Source organism: Megalopta genalis, chromosome 4 (assembly GCF_051020955.1).
Source record: "Megalopta genalis isolate 19385.01 chromosome 4, iyMegGena1_principal, whole genome shotgun sequence".
NCBI lineage: Eukaryota > Metazoa > Arthropoda > Insecta > Hymenoptera > Halictidae > Megalopta > Megalopta genalis.
The window spans coordinates 3,306,715-3,317,709 of record NC_135016.1 but is presented as its reverse complement, the minus strand read 5'-3'; positions in this window follow the sequence as shown (position 1 = coordinate 3,317,709).

Sequence of the window (10,995 nt, the reverse complement as noted above, 5' to 3'; positions counted from 1 at the left end):
TGATTTATAAAATATTCGCTGAACTAACAACAGTAATAATTAGACCGTTGATTTTACGCATCGATTTTACGCATCCAAGTGACATACGAAAAACGGTGAAAGCGTTTAATAATGATAAAAATGCTGTTCCACAATTTTCGACTAGTTAAAATTATTCAGAAATAAAACAAATTCCCATATAGCATCTGTACTTTGAAATTGCTGCAAATAAATTTGATTTTGCATAAAAATCTGCAAGATAACGACAACGCGGATAAAACAACGTAACGAATTTTAGTGCGCCGCTTCGGGAACCGGGCTTAAAAGACTCCCGGTCGGGACGGAGATCCGCGATGAGGAGAACAGTGTTTGGAAACAGGTGAATTAGCAGAGAGCGAAGGAATTGCGTGCCAATTTCGAGAAAGTGGCACGAGTGGATGATCGAGGGTTAACCGTGGAGGCTACGTAAACGCGAAACAGGGTGGCCCCGGCGGGGCGTAGGAGGCGATTCGGAGTTCCGTCTCGATTTGTATCGAAAGGGGGAGGGCCGACGTGAAGTTTTCCAATTAAACGCGGATTATATCGCTTTGTCTCGGTATTGAAAATACATCGATACCGTCCCCGGTGGCTGTGTAGAGACCAACCCCCGCGGAGCCAGCCCCCGGCTGGCACATAATCGTCGGTGGCGGCTCGGGAATCTTTCTCCGAGCGGGAGAGAATCATCGAAACTTCGGTCAACAACCGACTCGGCGATATCTCGATGTATCACGAAGCAGACGAGAAGCGGGATTACACCGGTGGTGGCCTTTCCCCCTCACGTTCCTTCTCTCTGTTTTATTATTTTTTTTTTCTTTATTTCTTTCCACCTCGTTTTCCCTTCGGCGATTGTTTAAACCGTCTGCCCGGACCGCCGCCGCCTCCTCCGCCGCCTCCACCGCCGCGACGGCCCCGATTTCCACGTGGACCGATTGTACGCGAAAGAGAATTGTGAAAATTTCAAGCAGCCCTGCACGCTCTTGTACACACCGTCCGCGATCTGTCCGTGTGTACACCGGCGTCCGTGTGCACGGATATATATCGCGATGTTTGCCGAAGTTCAACCAAAACGGCCCACGCTCTCTGTCGGCCGGATCTGATTAAACATTGTCCCCCGTCTATTCAAGGAATTTTCAATCTTTCTTCGCGATTCGCGCCACCGACCCCGCGCTATACCGCCTGGCTTATCACCGGGATACGCAGAAATTAATTCCACCGTTTCCGTTACGCCCCGGCCGTATCGGAAACGTGGCGAGACGTGTTTACGTTGCCGTTCGTCGAATCCTGCGAATTATAAATCGGGAGAACGGTGCCGATGCTATCAACTTTTTAGACGCGCCGCGTTCCACGCGTCGGATCGATCTCCCTTCGTTCTTGAAACATGGTAAATTATCTCTAATTAACGCTTAGGATTGAAACAATTTTGGGGCAACTATAAAAACGAGCCGCGAGGCTCTATTAATCGCACCCCCTCTTCCCAAAAATTGTCCATTTTTGTTTCCAAGCTGAGCGTCAATTAGGGAGAATTTACTGTAATCTTTAGCACTCTAAAGATTGCTACGGCCGCTAAAAATTGTCAGTGTTATTCGAGACGATTTTTAAGTTCCGCGAGTTTCTTTACATTCGACAAAACTGCCGAATATTTCAGTTATAGCATCGCGTTTTCCCGTTCCGAGTTGTGGGTGTTATCGGAACGCGTTGGCGATGGAAATCTTCGGATTCCGAAATGAAGCCAACTTCGTGGGCAAAGGGTTATCAAATGGGGTGGAAACGAATTCTCGGATCACCTGCCAAAAACTCTCGAACGAGAAAGAAAATTTTCTCTGAAGGAAATACGGAATGACAGCAAGTCGGAAATAATTTTACTCCGTTTAAACAGAATTTGGCGAAAGATCGCAGTGACACAGATCGCGTGAAGCGAAAATCGTTAACGTTGAAACTACCGTAATTGTCTACGCTATCGTCGCGTCCCCTTGGAGGAAACATCCGGGTGTAAAACGAGCGAGTTCGGAACGGCGACGCGAGGGTGGTAAAATTTCGGTGGACCGGGGGTGGTTTTCGGGGAAAAAGTGTCGGCACGGATCCGCGATTCGTGTCTCTGGTGTACGAAAAACAGCGTTCGGCGATTTGAATTCGATATAGGGATACAAGTTCCTATGGCCGGGCTAGTGATCTGTAAATACATCGGCCGGATTGGATTGGCCCCTATCAACCTAACTCCCCGTCTACCCAGGAAGTTTCGTACTTTTCCGAGCTCGTTCTCTTGGAAAAAAAAGCCCTCGGTCCCCGGTTAGAATGGCCGGCCGCTAAACTGCGGTGCCGCGCCTCCCCCCGAAACGAATTTCTGCGCTCTCGCGTTTTCTCCACCCGCGCGCCCCACCCACCGCGGCCGGCCCCTCCGCGCGAATCGAAATATATTAATTTCGGTCTTTATCGTAGCGCGCCGCGTAGTCGCGGCCGAATTTCCGGCGATTTTTCGCCGCGGAAACGATGCAGCGCCGCGGCATCGATAACCGCGCCAATCATCCCTCAAAGATTAACGACCTTCCTGAGGAAACGATCGGCCCCGGGGGGTGAAAACGAACGTATGCAGGCACGCGTATGAACGCTATCGATTCCTGAAATTATGGCAGTGGGTCAAAGAGGGGTGAAACGGCGCCGGCAGCGGGAGAACGAGCAGCATCATCGAGCATACTCGCCGCCAGGAAAGTATAGGGTGGACTATTTGTTCCGAAAGGGATGAAACGATCCTCTTTAAGGCTCCGCGGGGCCGCGAATACAATTTTTCCTGTACACGGTGGCTTTATAAACCGGAAGCGTGAAACGAGATTACCTCGATCCGGGGAACAGAGATTTTGTTATTCGGGCTAAGTTTTTATGGTGTTTTCGTAATGCTTTTGTTATCTGCAGGATCATCGAAATAAATCTACCGTGTCCTCTATCTACCGGCAATTGGCTTGTTTGTTGAAGTTGAAGTTCACGATCGTAATTGTTTGTTCCCGATTCGTTAACCAAAGAAAGTTTAAATTTTATTTCCTGTTTCTTCTTCTGCCATTTATTCCTGTTCAATATGGGCATACGAAATTAATGATTCGGATAAAGAAACGCACATATTGTAACGCGACCTCTAACATTTTTATCCCGGAGGGATGATGTCACCCTTTGCTGCACGGCGCAACAAATAGCATTGCGTACGAATTCGTGAAGAACGAAAAAATATATAGAAGAATTAATGTTTCAGGTGTCCGCGACCCTCTCCGATCCGCAATTATTACCTTCCACGTCGCCTGTAATTTCACTTTTCTTCTGCATGACTATTGATACCTATTTCCTTTCATCCTCGAGGGCTGATGTCACCCTTCGGTCTATACCGGAGCATATAATACATAGAAATTAATAAGCATCGAAAGAAAGTAACGAAATGAAACTTTCAGGTGTCTCCAACCCTTTGCGATTTTGCCTTGCATGTTTGATACGATTCCATCCGTTTCACGTGTGCCATTGCGTCGCCGAGGGTTGCTGTCATCCACGAGTCCACGGTGAAACGTGCGACACACACGAAATTAATAATGAGCCAGGAAAACAATAAAAATTAAAAGCGACCAGAAAACTTGGTAAAAAAAGGAAAAAGAAAAGAAAGAACGAAGAACCGGATAGATACAACTATTGGGATTAAAAATTGTAAATAAAATCTGAACAATTTGATTTGCAATCGTCGACGAGGAGCGATCTTCAGGGTTCGTAGTCTCTTTATCGGCGACGCGAGAAGCCCCGCCGCCGTTCGAGCCCTTTCGATTTCCGAGCTCTCGCGGGCTCCCTTCGTTCGCAGGCAGTCGGTCGGGCGGGCAAAAGATATTAAAACAATCGGGCGTTGTAGGGCCCCCCACCGGTTCCCTTTAAAATTTGCAAATACACGAGTGAAGTGCGAATTTATTCGACGGTCTGTAACCGCGCGGCTCCTCTTCACGGCTCAGACTCGGTTGAACGCCGTGAGCCGTTTGCGGCAGCCGCGAAATGGAAAAACGGGTTTTCCTTCTCTCCCGGAGAGGAGAGGAGAGCAGAGCCGGGCTGCGTGCCGCGAGAGGGATTAGCATAGCCCCCTCATTAAAATACAAACACAATTCCATCGGCCCGTACAGCCGCCTACTCCGCCTGCAGCCGCCAATCTCGAATACCAACCCGTTTCTGCAGACTCGGTTCAACGGTCTTCTTTTCTACCCTCTCCCTCCCTCTCTCTCTCACTCTCTCTTTCAATCTCTCTCTCTCTCTCTCTCTCTCTCTCTCTCTCTCTCTCTCTCTCTGTCCATCATGCCTGCGAGGAAAACTTTTAATCCATATTCGTTAAGTCTCCTCAAGTAACCCTGGCATCTGCGGCCCCTTCGGTTACTCTTCGATGACCGAAAACTTAAGCAACGCCGAGGGAAAACACCGGTGACCTTCGACCGACGAATATGCGGGTCCGCCGGGATCCGACGAATCTCTCGCGAATCTTCAGACCAGGCCGAAATTTCAACATCGCCGGAAGAGACGCGCGGAAGACACGCGCTCTCTCGGCTCGAAGGTACGCGAGGCAAAGAGGAGAAAGAGGTCGTCTTAAAAGCAAAAGACGATGAAGAGGACGATGAAGCGAACGTTCTCCTTCCGCGCTGCCGATCGGCACACGCAAATGCTCTCCGCTCTTAAACGCGCTAGCCAGCTAGTTCCCCGTGCATTCGAGCCCATTGTTTTTACCTCGACGGCGTTTCCCACGAACAGAGTCGCGTGTCGCGTGTCGCCCCGACCCTTCGCGTTGAAAGCTTTAATTCTCCGCGTCGGCAAGAAAAATTTCGGGAAACGTGTGCTCTGTTTTGAGAACAGAGTGCAGGAACGTCGGCGAGATGGGACGGAAACGGTCGCTGCAACGTCAGCTGTTAAGGAAACTGTCTCATGGGGTGGTTAAACCTTATTGACCGGAAGAGGAAAAGTAGCCGTAAACAACCCTCCTAAATACCCCTGACCGCTCGCTGTCCTGCAGCCATCGGTTTAACCAGCGCCCAAACAACCCTCGCCTGTTTACCGATCGGGAATGCCTTCTCTCCTGATTGAGGCTCCTTCGCCTGCGCCGATAGTTTCCCTCGGTTTCGCTACACGTTTTTATTATACTTAGCTAACGACCTTCTGACCATCTGTTATCTGCTCAAACATTATCAGTATCGAAGCTCCTTGTAAGATGATGCGTTTGCTTTCTTCAACGCTTGATCTGTTTGAGCTTCGAGAGCGACAAATATGTACAGTAAATTCTCTCTATTGACATAACCGTCTTTTTGATCCAATATTTTAGCAGCGACGCTTGCTCCGTGTTCGACGAGTATACTCGTCGTCGCTGGATTCTCGCGACGAAAAGAAGACGCCTAACTGGTTAATTAAGTCGAAGAGCAACGAAACACCGTAGCCACGAAATCGGCGAAAACAGAGGACGCAGCGCCTCGGAGAGGCGGGGCGCGGTTGTACGCGCAGCAGGGTAAACATGTACGGGGTTGATACGCGAGTAGGATCTCGAGGCCCGCTCCGTAAATACTAACGAATCTATTTCGGAAATTGTTGAAGGCGGGCGGACGGGCGCAGCGAGCCGGAGGTCGGAATATTTTCAACGCAAACAGCCGGATTGCCCGACGCGCTAATCGTAGGAGAAGAGCTTATGCGGAGCGCGTGGCATTTCTTTGAAGGGCTTTGGATGAGAGTAGGCCTTGCCAAATACAGGATCCGTTTGACCGTCAAACGTACGGAGCAGAAAGCTTTTATCCTCCCCGCCCCTCGCCTCGGCTCATCCTGCCGCCTAGAGGAGCCTCTTCAACCCCTACCTTCGGGCACCGCTCCCACAAAGGGAAATATTTACAAATATTTCGCGACTAGAAACCCCGGTTCACACCGCAGTCCTTTCCAACGCCTCTCGAGGGCTCAACTCTTTTTCTCTGCACTCTTCGTCTCGAGATCTGACACAATTTTTCTTGTATTGTTCCGCCGCCGCTGCTACTGCTGCTGCTGCTAGCGAAATCTCTTTCGCTGGCTCGCGAAGAAAGGGACTGTGCTCGGGCTGCTACGCGAAATAAGCAGTTTCGATCTAAAATACTTTCTAACGTTTCTCTGGTGCTGAAGATCGGCTAACAGGTTTATTTATCGTTCACAGATACAGTCTAAAGTGCCGGAAAATGTGTGCATTGATAACAGTGAGGAGCTGTTTCGATCTAAAACATTTTCTGATGCCGAAGAGAGATCCGAGGACTGTCATTGATCGCAACAAATGAAAGAATTTTTTATTTATAACGCCGATGCGTTTGTTAGCTAACTGTACATATAATTATAATCGAGATTGCTTATATTTAGGCCTACGTTTACCTTGCGTTAATTTGCTAACCAACAAACCAGTCAAAATGGCTGGATCACAATTTGTCCTTCTATAGCTATTGAAACCATAGAAACGTTTCTATGAGAATTTTTTCTATAAATTTCTTTATCAAAGTACATTATCTTACAATCGAAATCGGATTTGTTATAAAATATTATTGTTATAAAATATTAGACATTAGTCGCGTCTAGAACTCGCCAGTTTCAACGACAACAGTAAATTCTCCCCAGTTTTCCTTAAGTTTGTAAAGAAAAATGGACAATTAGGGAAAAGAGGAGATGCGATTATTCGATTATTATACGATAATATACTTCTCTAGTTGCCGATCGTCAACAATTATAAAAACGAGGCGCAAGCCTCGAACAATCGTATCTCTCCTCTTCCGAAATTGTCCGTTTTCGTTTCCAAGCTGAAGAAAAATTCCGTAGAATTTACTGTATTTAGGAAAGAAAATGGGAATGCAAAGGAAGCATAACTCCGGCCGGGTCTCTTTAGCGAGCATTCGCCGCGCTGATACATATGCAGACTCGATATCTTCGGTAGTTATTCTTTCGCGGCTTACCTCGGGGGGGAGATAAGGGAAACCCAGCAGTAATTTGAGCCGAAGGGAGAACAGTCTGATAAAATGTTACCTTTGATGTCTTTCTACAACTGTTCTTATGATCACGCGATCTACGAGGCTCCTTTTAAGGACGCCCGGGCGAACAGGCGTCGAACAATCGAGCGCAGGAGAATTCGCATGAATCCGAGCGTCGTTCGACTAAATCTAAACCCCGATTAGCGGTGGAGATCGAAGGGACAGGGGGATGATGGCCACTTGGCCCTTGAAGGTCAGTAGGGTGCGGCTAACGGTCGAGTAAATGAAGGGTCGCATTACGAGTTAATGTTCGGCTGTTACGTTTCTGTAATTCGCCTAATTGTACTGCACGAGAGACTACGGGCTATTCCCGAAACTAGGAACGAGAGGCGCGATGCTTTCTAAATAAGCAAGATTCGAGAATATTGTTCGGCGATCGATCTTAGAATATTTTCAATAGTCGGATGCGTTTATGAACTGGCTGACAAGAAATGAGTCAGTGAATGAGTCACTGAATTTGTCATTCATTCATTTATTCCTCATCTCCTCGACACCGACCGGAAAATATAAGCTTGGAAAAGAAAACGATTCACCGATGTTCGTTCGTGATCTTTTCAGCTTCCCGAAGCACTCGCGACGCAACCATAAACTTCAGAGGAAGCAGGATTTTAGGAAACCTGCGGCTCCTTGTATCCGCAATTTCCAGCGCAGTAATCGATACGCTTTAACGCGTTAAGCGCCAAGTCTGTTTTGCCTTCCTTTCCGTTTAACTCGCGTTATGATATTCTGCGGAACCTGCGAATACCGGGTTTCGATAAAACTCGTTAACATTCTTTTGGCAACAAGCGATATTAACAAGTGTTTCGGTAATACTCGTTGAAATTTTTGTTGGTAACAAGTGACGTTAACAAGCAATTTTTGAACGTCGATTGCACGATATCATCGCCATTGCAATCACATAATGCGTACGATGCCCTGCTGCTAAGTATAAACTATACTGTCTACAAAGGCTTCCAGCCAGTTTATCAATAAATAATAGTAATAATATCGCTACATTAGTTTAAATATTATTTATAATAATATCGGCACATTGTTTTATGCTCTCCAAACGATTTAAAAATTATCTCCATATACAAGAAGAATATATGTTTTTAAATTGTACATCGTCGGTCACCGGTGACCGACGACGCCCTAACGGAGAGACGCCAAAGTGACGAAGTTAAGAAGATGGCGATCGCGACAAAGGAGTTAATCAATTCGCGAGGAATCGCAGGACACAAAAGTCAGCCGATGGCGGCGGCCGCGGCGTCGATACACGGAGGAGGGGAAAAAGGGGCGAAGTAAAGTAGAAGATGTAGCGCGTCGGTAGGACTGTCGGGACAGGAAGCTAAAGAGGGCGGTTAACAGGAGCTTCGGGGCAATAAGCGACTCTACAAGCTTTGGGAGGCGACGAGAGATGACCGCACAGGAAAAGCCGCACTGGTCAGCAGAAACAGCTCGCAAAAACACGGTCGTCCAGCCTCTTCTCTGCCCCACAGCAGCGACGGCAACCCCAGGGAAAGCTCCGTCGACCACCCACACACACCTAGAACCCTGCTCGGCCCCGCGATCCCCTAACCCCGTACCGCCGCTCGTCGACAACGGCTCTGTTTCTCCCCTCTCGTCTCCCGCTCGCTCCTCCGCCGTTTCCTCGCTCTCCTTTCCGCGCCAGCTACCGCCACACGTTAAGGGTTGCTTAGGTAGTTGGTACAGAGAGAAGGGAGCGAGGGGGGTGGTGGGATGGCCGCGGGAGGCCGGCACGGGGGTGGGCCGCCAGAAGAGAACGAACCCGGAGGAGTCGGAGGGGTTTGCTCGGTGGCAAGATTACGGCGAAGTTGCGCTCATTTAAATAATGCGCACAATAAAGTATGCAATGGCTAAGAGAGCGGTGGGGGATCGGCTGGGTTCCGTTAGCGCTCGATGTTCCTGTTTCAGGGGAGAAGGGATGGCGCTCCCGGGTGCAGTCACGTACCCTTCAAGGAGGCACAACCACCGACCCAGACCTACCTACCTACCAGACCTAAACGCGCGAACGTTTACAAGGACGCGAAGCTCGAGACACCGGCGATTTGATTCCGGAACGGCGTCCGAACTCGCGATGATTCGACCCTTCTGGCGATCTCTCGTTGGTCCTCTTTGTTGCAAAAGTTGAACAGCTGATTCTTTTTTATCGAGGTTATCGAATTTCTGTTGGGTCTGGCTGCGGGGAGAAATTATTTAGAGTCGGATATGCGTTCAGAGAAGACGGTAGGGAACCTCTTGATGGAAGAGAGAATAATTTCTTCGATACTGTGTCGCGATTAGAATGATCCTAGGAAGCATTTAAAGTCATTCTACTTTCATTCTGTTCTCCAAATTATGCGTCGAATATGAAGAAGGCATCGTAAAGGATAAAAGGTACACTTATTGCGTGACATCGAATCAGACTCGTGACGCAAGTGTCAAATAAAAGCTTCTCTTTCTTCTTGCGTTTATTGGTCGTTGATTTTATGGTTCTTAGCATCGACCGGTTCAGTATCTAGACCTCATCCCTACAGGGGGATGATGAGGTCTACAGATTTTATCGGGAGACTTTCACTGTTTCAGTTTCGACTCGTACGAAGTACACGACTCGTTTATTTCTTCAAAAATGCTTCTCTTTTTGTTACCGGTATTTAAACATACAGCTAAATATACAGAGGAAACGTGAATCATTCTAAACAAAAAATTGTTGGAAACAGTTCGAAGAAGATCGTACGATGAAGGATTTAAAGGGAACAAATAACGTTGCGTGTTGCTCCGTGGCAGAAAGCAGACGATCGTTGTTCTAGGAAAATTCTACTGTAAAAATCAGCAGGAACGCGTTCGCGCTGCCGAATCCGCTATCGCGTATGTATCAGAGGGGTGAGTTCAGGCGTTCCGCCCCGAAGGTTTCGCCGATCGATTGCGATTCCCAAGGTCATCTAAGTTTTCCGACCATGGACATTGCGTGGAATGACCTGCTTCGATAGGTTACAGGGATTCCGGAATAAATCCCTTCTAGCCGGAGCGAAAGTTTTTGTCGGCAGTAATCTTGCATCTCCGACACCCCAAACCAGTTTTCTTTTTCTTGCCGCCGTCGCCCCTGCCCCCCTCTCCCTTGCTTCTGCCTCGTATCCCGAAATGTGCTCGTTCGTCAGGATGAAATCGAGTATGCGAAAAATGAACGCACTCGGGATTTTTCCACGAAACATTCCCCGCGCCCCTCGGGGACAAACAAATTAGATTCCGGTCTCGAAAAACGACACGCGACGACGATATTTTCTTTACTGCGGTCGCGAGCTTGTGAACGGAACGCTGCGATTGCAGAGATTGCAGCGAATTCGTTCACAGAGATACGAATGCAACATTGCAGTCTTGAATATTGCAACGTATACAATTGCAAGGATGCGAATACAACGCTGCAATCGTAGAAATATCAATAAATGGAATAACATAGATGCGATTGCAACACTGCGATCTTGAATATTGCAACGAGCGGAGAATCGCAAAGCTGTGAACGCAGCACTGCGATTCTAGGGACTGTCGCGAACACGATAGCTAAGAATAATATGAGAGAAAGTGAAACGTAACGCAACGATGATATCGCGCGATGGTACGATGCGAATTTGAAGCCGCTACTGCTCAGCGAAAAAATAGGAATAGTAAATAATGTATTCGAGTAATGGCGGCAGTGTATCTTCACCTGTAGCCAAGCCGACGGTGTATCTTATGAGACCGAAGGGGGAGGCGTGAGAATGAACGTAATGAAAAACTGGGGCTGCTTAAATAAAATAAAGCTTGTCGGCATATTATTGGCGGGAGGGTTGCACTTTATCTTCCTCCTCCGCCCTCTTCCACGCCACTTTCCCGGCTGCTTCATTTTTCCAGTTTACCCCCTGGCCCAAGGAGTACTTTCATTTGCCGAATAACGCTGCGCTCCGCGCGAGACTGCTAAACCGTGCAAACAGAGACCGCTCTC